The 12,526-nt window shown below is 40.5% G+C and overlaps 1 long non-coding RNA gene across 2 annotated transcripts; it reads left to right on the top strand.

Annotated features, from left to right (window-relative positions):
• Window positions 1-2,758: 2,758 nt before the first annotated feature.
• Window positions 2,759-11,195, top strand: LOC137312408 (uncharacterized). 2 transcript variants are annotated; one of them, XR_010960719.1, is made up of 3 exons: window positions 2,759-2,930; window positions 3,294-3,384; window positions 8,629-11,195. It is a non-coding gene; the product is annotated as an uncharacterized lncRNA (long non-coding RNA). The 2 variants fall into 2 exon arrangements; XR_010960718.1 differs by having other exon boundaries at window positions 3,294-3,512.
• The last annotated feature ends 1,331 nt before the right edge of the window (window positions 11,196-12,526 follow it).

Raw genomic sequence — 12,526 nt, 5'->3', positions numbered from 1 at the left:
TTCACCTTCACATCTTGGGAGGTAAACTGACGGAGCAAGAATTAAAATCGGGCGGGTTCTGTAAGGGGCGGGTGATCGGCTCTACCAGTTCAGTCCCCAGCGATGCTGAAAATTTCCCTCCACGTGTTATGAACCGATGCAATTTGAGAAAATGGACCAGCTTGTGGGCTTCGAAGATTCATTCTAGGGCGTAGGTCAGGAAAGGTGTGGCCGATTTTAAGTATCCTCGCCTGGCGGAAATAGGGTGGTCGAGGCTTGTAAATGGTGTCATGTCATTACCGCCCCTTTAACACTGGCGTTCCTGCCTCCACCATCGTGGGTAGGGTCCTGAGAAGAGCGGCCCGAGCAACACCCACCAGTTTCCGGTCAGGCCAATTGTAATATGTAAATCAGAGTATTATGACGTACACGGGAAACCATTTAATGCTGGCTAAAAATGGTTGGAGGAGCCGCCCTTTCGATGGGCATTGAGTGGTCCAGAACTCTGAGAAGTTTCTTTTTAACTCATATTTTGTGGGGCAAGGAGGAGCAGGAGAGCTTTCCCATGGCCTGCCGCGGCCGTGTGAAATCTCCCGACCCCTGATCGTCTCAGAAATGTATCAGGAGGTTTCCTTATAGATCTCTGTAACCAGGCCCAGCCTCATGTCCCATTAAACTCCCTGCAGTGAGTAAACATTGCTGCACAGCAGCTCAGAGATGAAACGATCTCCGGAACTCCCCACTGGAGTTTGAAATTACATTAATATTTTACCAGTTAGTAACGGTCCGGGTGTTGGTCCATTATTATTCTGTTCTGGTCAAAACAAATGTCCCAATGAACAGGACGCTGTCTGACCCTGACAGCTCACCCTCAGTCCATCCCACCAGGCAGTGTGTGTGATGGGAAATAATCATCAACCGAAATGGAGCATTTGATTTTATTCATTACAGGATTAAACATTTAATATTGAAATCATATTATTTCCCGACTAATAACAGCAAACCATTTCATGTTAGAATCACATCTTGCATTATTTCTCAAAAAGCATTTGTTGGATAAAATATAATTCCTGTCTGTTATTTCCAAATTTATTTGAAGTATTGGATTGATATCAGTTACTTCAGTGAACTCATTGGTGTCAATGGATAGTAAAATCAGGCGTAGTGAACAATGGGGTCCCGATCCGCTATCGCCGACTTACTCCACCGCCAAAGCGGAAAATCCACTCTCTTAATTAGCAGTTTACAAAATTCTTATTCCAGCTGATTTGTAGAATCTCATGTGTTGGGGTTTGAATTGTGAAGCGGATTTTCTCCGCCAGTTTTACCGTCTCACAGAGACTCTCACCCTGAATCTGTGAAAAGGTTATGACCATGAACTGGGACTGGAGCCGAACACATCCCCAGTTACGGTGTGGCCTGGACACCCCATTCTCTCTGTTTTATATCAGACAGCATTCCACCTTCAAAAACAGCACTCGAGAGAGAAAGCGAGGCACACACTGTCAGTCTTACACTTCCTATCAGTATGTTCATATCACGGTTAATAGCAGTATCCAACCTTCAGATACAGCACCGGAGAGTGAGAGAGAAAGGGAGACAGATACTGTGACAGAACGAGCGGAGAGGCACCGTGCAACAGTATCAGTTCCAGACTGACTTGTAAAGTTGCGTTTTATCCAGAAATTCCCGTTGTAGAGACAGAAGATGCAGTCTTATCTCTCACTGATATACCAGGGACGGACACAGTATTAATCCCACACTCAGGGACAGTGCAGAGAGTGACAAAAACAATGTGGGCCGAATTTAACCCTCTCTTGCCTGTTGTACTACATTCGGTTTTGCAGATCAGGGCCGTTCGCTATTACTCTCAGTGACCGAGAGTTTCAATCTGATTATATTAATATGGGACTGTTGCTGTCAGATATTAATCCTACACGCTCCCAGCAAATACACGGACTCCGACTTTCATCCCATTTTTCTCCAGGATTAGTTTGAGAAATCCTGCATCCAGTTTCGGAGTCACACGTTAATTAATGGTTAATTGGGCCAAGAATGAACAGAATCATTTGGCTCATTTCAAAACGTCCCACTTTATCTATGAAAGACTATTTACCATCAAAAGATACAGAGAGAAACAGCAGGGATGGAAACATCTAGTTTAACAGTTAGAGATTGTAAAGTCAGTCTGGATTCCAGCGTTAGTCACTGGTGGAATCCCATCTGTTTCCCATTCTGGTGCCTGTTCCTGCACTGCCTGTGGACCCTATTCCCTCTGACCTTTCCCCCAGACCCACTTCCTTTGCTCAGACTCTGAAAAATTCCAATTGGGGAAAGTTTCCATCGATTTTTGTATTGGGAATTAAACCAGATATCTGCGCATGCGTGACTCAGCCGCGCCCCCCGCGCTACTTGTTGGTGAGTGGAAGAGCGCATGCGCGATCCCCTCCCCCTGCTCGGCCGATTGGGGCCATTCCCTCACTGAGCGGAAGAAGATGGTTGAAAACAGCCGGGAATGGAGAGATCATGGCCCCCGGGGGAAGGGAGCAAAGAGCAGCCTCGTTACAGCAGCTCATCGCTTCGGGATCGTGTCCGCAGATGGACTCAGAGATCGGCATTGAGTCCGGGGGAAGGTCAGGGGGAGTCCGGGGGCTTTTCGTAACAGGCGGAGTGGATCAGGAACTTGTCCCGGAACATGGAGTGAGAGGGGGAAGGGAGAGGTCATTCTCGGGCTGAGTGTGTACCGGGTGTGTCCAGGGGAAGGGAGAGAGAATGGGGAGAAACTGCTATTTAAAATCATTGCTGCTTTCTCGCCCCAAACCAGTAGTGAATGTTCCTGGTTTAGTTCCAGTCTCACCCTGTTTGTTGTTTTTGGAGAGTGAAGAGTGGAAACAGAGCCGGACAGTAATGATATGTGGAATTATACAAAGAGCATCTATTGAAGGCACCAGGTGAGAAGTGTGAAGGACACAATTTAAACAACTGCTGTTATATTTCTGTTGAAAGGTTATTCTCCTGGGAGAGGGAATTAGAAACCTGACCTGTACAAAGTCCCCGCCCCATCGGGTAGTCCCATTTATGGATCAGTGCGGGGGTTGGGTTGAGTCTGGATGTCACTAAATTGTTGTAAAACAGCCCAACACACCTGGTGTGCAGAAGCTGAGTGCTGCAGTACTGCAGTGGAGTCAGACACTGACACTCTTTGTATCGCTGATTTACATAATTATCATTAACAGAGCTATTAAACTTATCACTTTTGTATTTTCTACCTCACTGGTTCTGGAGTTACAACAGTTACTTTTTTCTTCTGACAGAAAAATACTTGAAGGGCCAAGAATAAATGTGATGCTTCCTCCATCCTAGGCACAAGGAACAGTGCAGCCAGCTCCTCCTCACACACAGTCGGTACGTTATCATTCACAGAGACACAGACAGGTCATCAGTTCCACAGTCTCAGACAGCAGAAGCAGTCAGTCCCAAACTGATCCCAATATCCGGAGGCACATTTTCAATCCAACACGGAAACAGAGCAGGTGAGGCAGACGCTGTTTCCATTTCCCCCTAACTCAGTACCACTGACAGGTAGATACAAAAATCCCAGTCCAAAGTCATGCTTTAAGATTGTCAATCCCACAGTAGGTTAACAGTAGCTACGAATAAAATACCAGATAGTAATCACACATGGTGCCCGATTGAAAGGTACGGAATGAATTGCAATAATGTAACCCGAGATTCAAATTGAATACTTGACCAGAACTCTCACACACATGTGAGTTTAATACATGTCGTATCCATTCGAATAGTGTAGCATGAGATACAAATTGCATACAGGTCCAAAACTCTCATACAGTGTCAGATTGAGAAATGCTGTGACAGCGTAACATGAGAAACAAATTAGATATCAGTTTATAATACACTCATGGTATGAGATTTAAAGATACAGTATCAATTCTATTAGTGCAGACTGAGATACACATTACACAGCAGTCCAAAAATGTCATCATATCAGTTTGAAAGATACATTATCATTCAAATTTGTGTTCAGAGATACAGATTTAATCATAGTCCAAAAAGCACACAAATTATCTGATTAAAAACCTCCAGCATCTTATCCGAAAGTGCATCCATATTTACAAATTAAATAATGAGAAAAACTATTTAAACATTAAGATATTAAAGCTAAATTATTGAACGCTATAATATAAACAGAGAGAATAATTTTACAGACACAGAATGAATCCCACACTCGCATACCGTACCAGAGACTGAGACATGCAGAAGGAATCTCAAACTCACATACAATACCAGAGACTGACAGATACAAAAAGTGAATCCCACACTCACACACAGCACCAGAGACTGACAGGTAAAGTATGAATCCCACACTCACACAAGCTACCTGAGACTGAGATACAGAAAGAATCCCAAACTAACCTACAGTATGAGAAACTGCATATGTGGAAATAATACACACACACAGTACTAGAGAAGGTATATACAGACCGAAACCGACACACAGTACCAGAGAAGGTATATACAGAATGAATGCCACACACAGTACTAGAGAAGGTATATACAGAGTGAATCCCACACACAGCACAAGAGAAAGTATATACAGAATGAATCCCACACACAGCACAAGAGAAGGTATATACAGAATGAATCCCACACACAGTACTGGAGAAGGTATATACAGAGGGAATCCCACACACAGTACTGGAGAAGGTATATACAGAGTGAATCACACACACAGTTCTAGTGAAGGTATATACAGAGTGAATCCCACACACAGTAATAGAGAAGGTATATACAGAGTGAATCCCACACACAGTACTAGAGAAGGTATATACAGAGTGAATCCCGCACTCACATAGAGTACCAGAGTGTGACAGATACAGAATCTATCGCACAATCACACACAGTACCAGAGACTGAGAGATCCCAAATGAATCTCACAGTCACCTACATTAGTACAGGCTGATTTACACTTAACATACCAGACCAAATATATCATAATGTCAGATTGAAAGATACATTATCAATTCCATTGGTGCAGACTGATCTACACATTACATATCACTACAAAAAAACTGACACAGATTCAGACTGAAATATACAGTATTCCATTCACACAGACTGAGCTACACATTATATACAAGTTCAAAAATGTCACCATATCAGTTTGGAAGACACACCAAATCACAATTGTGTTTCCATCGATACAGATTTAATAGAATTCCAAAAAGTGCCCACATTCTCTGATTATAACCTGCAACATTACATTTTGAAGTGTATCTGTATCTACCAATAAAAGACCGGGGAACATATTCATACATTAATGTATTAAAGTACAGTTTTGAATGCTGTACAATAAACGGAGATACAATTTACTTAAATATAATGAATGAATCTCACACTCAGATACAGTGCCAGAGACTGACATGTACATGAATCCCATGCTCACACAATGTACCAGTGACTGGCAGATCCAGAGTGAATGCCGCACTCACACATTGTGGCACAGACTGACAGATACAGAATTTATATCACTCACACACTGTATCAGGAATTAAGAGGTATGGAATGAATATCTCACTCACTTACAGCACCAGATACAAACAGAAACAGAATGAATCACTCATACACGCGCGCGCGCGCGCACACACACACACACACACACACACACACACACAACCAGAGACTGATAGGAACACAATTAATCCCACATTCACATACAGTACCAGTGATTGAGAGATACAGAATGAATCCCACACTCGCACACAGTACAAGAGACTGACAGATACAGAATGAACCCCACACCCACACACAGTACCAGAGATTGACAGATACAGACTGAATCCCACACTCACACACAGTACCAGAGAATGACAGATACAGGATGAATCCCACACTCACACACAATACCAGGGACTGAGAGATAAAGAATTAATCACACACTCACACACAGTACCACCGATTGACAGATATAGAATTAATCTCACAGTCATGTTACTGCAGACTGAGTTATACATCAGATACCAGTCCAAAAACCTCATAGTGTCTGATTGAAAGATGCAGTATCAATTCCATTAGTGCAGACTGATCTACATTTTATATACATTGCAAAATACTCATACAGTATTATACTGAAACATACAGTATCAATACCATTGGTACAGACTGAGCTACACGTTACACACAAGTCCAAAAACCTCATAAATGATCAGACTGGAAGATGTAGTTTCAATTCTATTATCACAGACTGAGACACAGATTACATAGCAGTCCAACAATCTCATAAATGATGATTGGAAGATACAGTATCAATTCTATTAGCACAGACTGAACTACACATTACATATCAGTCCGAAAATCTCATACAATATTAGGCTGAAAGATACAGTATCAATTTCATTAGTGCAGACTGAACCACACATGATATAGCAGTCCAAGAATCTCAAAGAGTATCAGACTCAAAGATACAATATCAATTCCATTAGCACAGACTGAGGTACATGTGACACACCAGTCCAAAAATCTCATAGAATATCACATTGAAAGATTCAGTATCACTTCCATTAGTGCAGACTGAGCTACATCTCACATTCCAGGCCAAAAATCTCATACAGTATCAGACTGATAGAGACAGTATCCACTCCTTTAGTGCAGGATGAGCTACATTTAATACCAGTTCAAAAATCTCATACAGTGTTCGACTCAGATACAGAATTAATTCCATCAGTGCAGACTGAGCTGCACACTACATACCAGTCCAATAATTTCACTGTGAACAGATTGAAAGGTACATTATCATTCACAATAGAGTTCAGAGATTAAGATGTGATCCCACTCCAAAACTCACACACGTTGTTTGATTGAAGGAAATTAATATTTACAGATTAAATACACGATGAAGAACTATATCATTTAAAGTGTTAAAGATACAGTTTCAAATACAATGCTGTAAACTGAAAGAAGAATACAGAATGAATCCAGACTTGCACATTGTCTCAGAGACTGAATTACAGAATGAATCCCAAACTGAGATAAAGCAGCAGAGAATGGCAGATACAGAATGTATCCCACACTCAGATACAACACCAGAGATTGACAGATACAGAATGTATCCCACACTCAGATACAACACCAGAGATTGACAGTTGCAGAGTTAATTCCACACTCATACATAGTACCAGAGACTGACTGATACAGAATGAACCCATCACTTATATGCAGTACCTGAAACTGACAGATGCAGAATATACCCCATGCTCACACTCAAAAACAGAGTCTGACAGATACAGAATGAATCCCAACGTACCAGAGACTGACAGATACAGAATGAACCCATCACTTATATATAGTACCTGAAACTGACAGATGCAGAATATACCCCATGCTCACACTCAATAACAGAGTCTGACAGATACAGAATAAACCCCACCAGACACAGTACCAGAGACTGACCTCTACTGGACGTAAGCGAGAATTGTAAAAGAGCGGAAAAAAATTCACATTTCCTGTCGTGGTTACAGAAACAGGACAATGTGCAATGTGAGGAAAGTTTCTGTCTGTAACTTTTATTCTCGTATTTTTGCACATTTTGATAGTGAAAAATGAAGTCAATTGATTCATAATAATTTTTTTGTTTTACTCATTCGATAGTTGTGAATTTGCCCCATTATTTTTCACTTACATTGCGCAGTATTTCTCTCTAATTTCTCAGGATGATTTACATTGCTCCTCTGTCCCGTTTAGACCCTTAATTTCCAAGGAGTATGTGGCCTCCTTAATCCCCCTGGCAAAATGCACCAGCTCACACCTTTCTATATTGAAATTCAATGGCCATTTACACGGCCGTTCTGCAAGCTGATTTTGTCGTAGTCTTCCTCGATATAGACAATATACCCGAAATTAATTACAAGAATTTAAAACAGCGTTGCAAGTAGTGTTTGGTCCAACAGCTCGTCTCCATTCCCAGTTTTTCTAAATGCCACTCGTGCAATATAATGTGAAGAATGAGTTTATCTTCTGTCCCTCTCTCATCTGATAAACTTCAATGATCCGGGATTTGGGGACATCTACTGGCCGGAAGCAGAACTGCAACAGTTTCGGAACAAATTGCTGAAACCGGACAATGTGCAGTGTGAGCGTGTTTGTGATTGGTGCCAGGTACTAAATCTGATTTTTTCTACCTGCCCTGTTTGTGATTGAACAGTAAACACAGCCGGACAGTAAGGATGTGGTGAGTTATACAAAGAGCATCTATTGCAGGCATCATGTGAGAAATATGAAGGACACATTTTAAACAGCGGCTCTGTGGTTTTGGTTGAACTGTTAGCCCCATCGGAGAGGGGATTAGAAGCCTGACCTGTGCAAAGGTCCCCGCCCCATCGGGTCGTCCCATTCATGGATCAGCGAAGGTGTTGGATTGTGTCTGGATATCACTAAATGGTTGTAAAACAGCCCAACACACCTGGTGTACAGAAGCTGAGTACTGCAGTGGAGTCAGACACTGACACTGTTTGTATCACTGGTTTTCATTTGTGTATATTACAATGATTATTAACAGAGAGATTCAATTGATCACTTTTGTATTTTCTACCTCACCTGTTCTTGAGTTACAAGACTTAATTTCTCTTTCTACAGGCAAATACTTGAAGGACCCAGAATCAGTGTGATGTTTCCTCCGCAAGGAACAGTGCAGCCAGCTCCTTCTCACACACAGTATGTACATTATCACTCAGAGCACAGAGACACAGACAAGTCGTCAGTTCCACAGTCTCACACAGCAGAAATAGTCAGTACCACACTGATCCCAATCCAACAGTCAAACAGAGCAGGAGATACCGATGGAATTTCCATTTCTAAACAACTCAGTACCGCTGACCGGCAGATAAATAATTCCCAGTCCAAAATCACACCCACTATCAGATTGAAAGGCACTGTGTTAATCTCACATTAGTTCAGCATTAGCTACAAATTAAATACCAGTTAGAACTGCCACATGGGACCGATTGATAGATACAGAATGAATCACAATAGTGTACCCCGAGATTCAAATTAAATACCAGCCCACAACTCACACACATTATGAGTTTAAAGATGCAGTATTCATGCCAATAGTGTACACTGAGATACAAATTAGATACCAGTTCAGATGTTACCCATATTTGACTCACATATATGTCCACGAACTTCATAGTGTCAGAATGAAATGTACAGTGTCAATTCCTTTACTGCAGACTGAGGTACACATTAGATACCAGTCCAAAATTCTCATACAGTATCAGATTGAAAGATACAATATCAATTCCATTAATACAGATTGAGCTGCTCATTATATACCAGTGCAAAATTCACATGCAGTATCGTACTGAAATATACAGTTTCAATTCCTTCACTGCAGACTGAGGTACACAGTAGATGCCAGTCCAAAAATCACATTCAGTGTCAGACTGAAAGACACAGTTTCGATTTGACTCGTATAGACGTTACATGCCAGTATACAAATCTCACACAGTATCAGACTGAAAGATACAGTATCAATCCCATTAGTGCAGACTGAGCGACACATCATATACTGGTCTAAAAATCTCAGTGACAGGTTGAAAGATACAGTATTAATTCCAACAGTGCAGATTGAGCGACACATTATATATGGTCCAAAATTCGAATACAGTATCGTAATGAAAGATACAGTATCAATTTCATTACTGCAGACTGAGGTACACATTTGTTACCAGTCCAAAATTCTCATACAGTATCAGATTGAAAGAAGCATTATCAATTCCATTAGTGCAGACTGAGCTACACATTTCATACAGTCCAAAAATCACATTCAGGGTCATGCTGAAAGATACAGTATCAATCCCAGTATTGCAGACTGAGCCACACCTTACAAACCAATCTAAATATATTACACGGTATTAGACTGAAAGGCACAGTACGAATTCCATTAGTACAGACCCAGCTACATATTGTATGCAGTCCAAAATTCGTATATACATATTATCATATTGAAACATACAGTCTGAATCCTATTAGTGTAGACGAAGCTACACATAGCAAACGATTCCAATAATTACTTCAAACTCATGCTGAAAGGTATGGCATCAATTCCATTATTGCGGACTGAGTTATTCCTGACATACCAGTCCAAATATAGCATAAAGTGTCAGCCTGAAAGATAAAGTATCAATTCCATTAGTGCAGACTGAGCTACACAATAAATACCAGATCAATAATTTCACGGTAAAATATTGAAATATACATTATCATTTACAATAGTCTTTCAAGAGATTAAGATGTAATCCTACACCAAACCTCACACATTGTTTGATTGAAACAAAATACAGAAGTGTATCCATATTTAAAAAATAATGCTAGATAAAGGACCGTGCAAACATTAATGAATTAAAGATACAGTTTCAAGTAACATGCTGTATCCTGAAATAAGAATACAGAACGAATCCAGACTTGCACTTTGTCCCAGAGACTGAGTTACAGAATGAATCCCACACTGAGATAAAATTCCAGAGACTTCCAGTCACAGAATGAATCCCACACTCACAGGTGGCTCCAGAGACTGACAGATACAGAATGAATCCCACACTCACACACAGTACCAGAGACTGACAGATACAGAATGAATCCCACACTCACAGACAGCACCAGAGAGTGACAGATACAGAATGAATCCCACACTCAGACACAGTACCAGAGACTGACAAATTCAGAATTGATCCCACACTCACACAAAGTACCGGAGACTGACAAATTCAGTATTAATCCTACACTCACACAAAGTACCAGAGACTGACAGGTTCAGAATGAATCCCACACTCACACAAAGTACCAGAGACTGACAGAAACAGAATGAATCCCACACTCGCACAAAGTACCAGAGACTGACAAATTCAGAATGAATCCCACACTCACATACAGTACCAGAGAATGACAGATAGAGAATTAATCTCACACTCACAGACAGTACTGGAGGCTGACAGATACAGAATGAATATACAGTCTGACATCGACTGGCCGTAAGCGAGAACTCTAACAGAGTGGAACAAATTCACATTGTCTGTCGTTACAGAAACAAGACAAAGTGCAATGTGAGGAAATAGTTTCTCTCTGTAACTTCTACTCTGTTTTTTTAAAATATTTTGACAGTGAAAAATTAAGACAACTGACTCATAATAAAGTTTTTGTTTTGTTGATTCAAAAGTTGTGAATTTGCCCCATTATATTTCACTGTATATTGCGCAATATTTCTGTCTGATTTCTCAGGACATGAATTGGATTAATTCAAATAAATCGAACTAAAACACAAATAAAAACTGAGCACAAAGCTGGAAGTTTTAATGGCGACCGTCAAAAGTGAAAGGGATAAAATAGAGAGAAAAAAATACCAAAAATGCTGGAAAGACTCAGCAGGTCCCGCAGCATATGTGGAGAAGGGAAGCTCGGGTTAACGGTTCAGGACTATGACCCTTCAATAGATCAGAAAGGTTAATCCGACATAATTTAAATAAGGGACGGGAATCAGCAGAGGGAAAAACTTCAGAAAATCTATTAATTTCACTGAATCCGGCAATTGTTTCCCGTATCCACTTTACAGATCAGTGTAAATAATAATACAAAGGGAAAGAGTTAAATTCAAAGTTATGAGGGAAAGAAATTACCTTTCAAAGTATTTTTTAAATATAAATAAGACCCGTTTGTGTTTTCGAAACACTATCCCTCTGAACATCATCAAATTCGGTTCCAGTCTTGGTGATTCTGAATTCAGCGTGCTGGGATTCAAACCTGTTGGAATGAACTGTTTGGAAGGCAGCTCTGCTCACCATTATAGCGCCTTATTTCACTAGGAGGGAAAAATCGAGTGTTTCTGTGGAGTTTGGGTTTGGGGTTTCTGGTACTTTAATCATAGACAATAAATAGTTTCCAAACATCAGCCCCTGAACAGACACAAAAAGCTGGTGGAATTTCTCATTCATAGATATTAAATAAGAGGATGGCAAAAGCGAATAGGAAGAGGTTTGGAAGAAGTCACAAAAACAATTAGGGAAGCAAACAGCAACTACGAAATCAAATTATCAAGGAATATAAAAAGAAATAGTAAATTATTCCACAGACACAAAAATAACAAAAGGAAAACCAGAATAGTTTGAGTGCCACTAAGGGATGCACAAGATAAACTCACAGGTAATGTCAGCGAAATGGCAGAAATATTGAATTGTTACTTTGCCTCAGTATTTACCAGGGAGATTAACAGGGTAAATATGATATAGAGGAAGAGGTCAATAAATATATCAAGACATTTAAGTTAGAAAGGGTGGTTAAACTGGTCCAGATGGATTGCATCTGCACATATTAAATGAAGCAAGGGAAGAGATAGCAGAGGCACTGTTACATATATAGAAAAAAAATCATCACAAAAACGAATAGTGCCAAAGGGAAGGATGATAGTTAATGTGATTCATATATTTTGAAACAGGAGATAGAACAAGTCCAGGGAACTATAGGCCAGTTAACAAAAGGT

Source organism: Heptranchias perlo, unplaced genomic scaffold, assembly GCF_035084215.1.
Source record: "Heptranchias perlo isolate sHepPer1 unplaced genomic scaffold, sHepPer1.hap1 HAP1_SCAFFOLD_43, whole genome shotgun sequence".
In the NCBI taxonomy this organism is placed as follows: domain Eukaryota; kingdom Metazoa; phylum Chordata; class Chondrichthyes; order Hexanchiformes; family Hexanchidae; genus Heptranchias; species Heptranchias perlo.
This window is presented reverse-complemented; position numbering and strand designations above follow the sequence as displayed.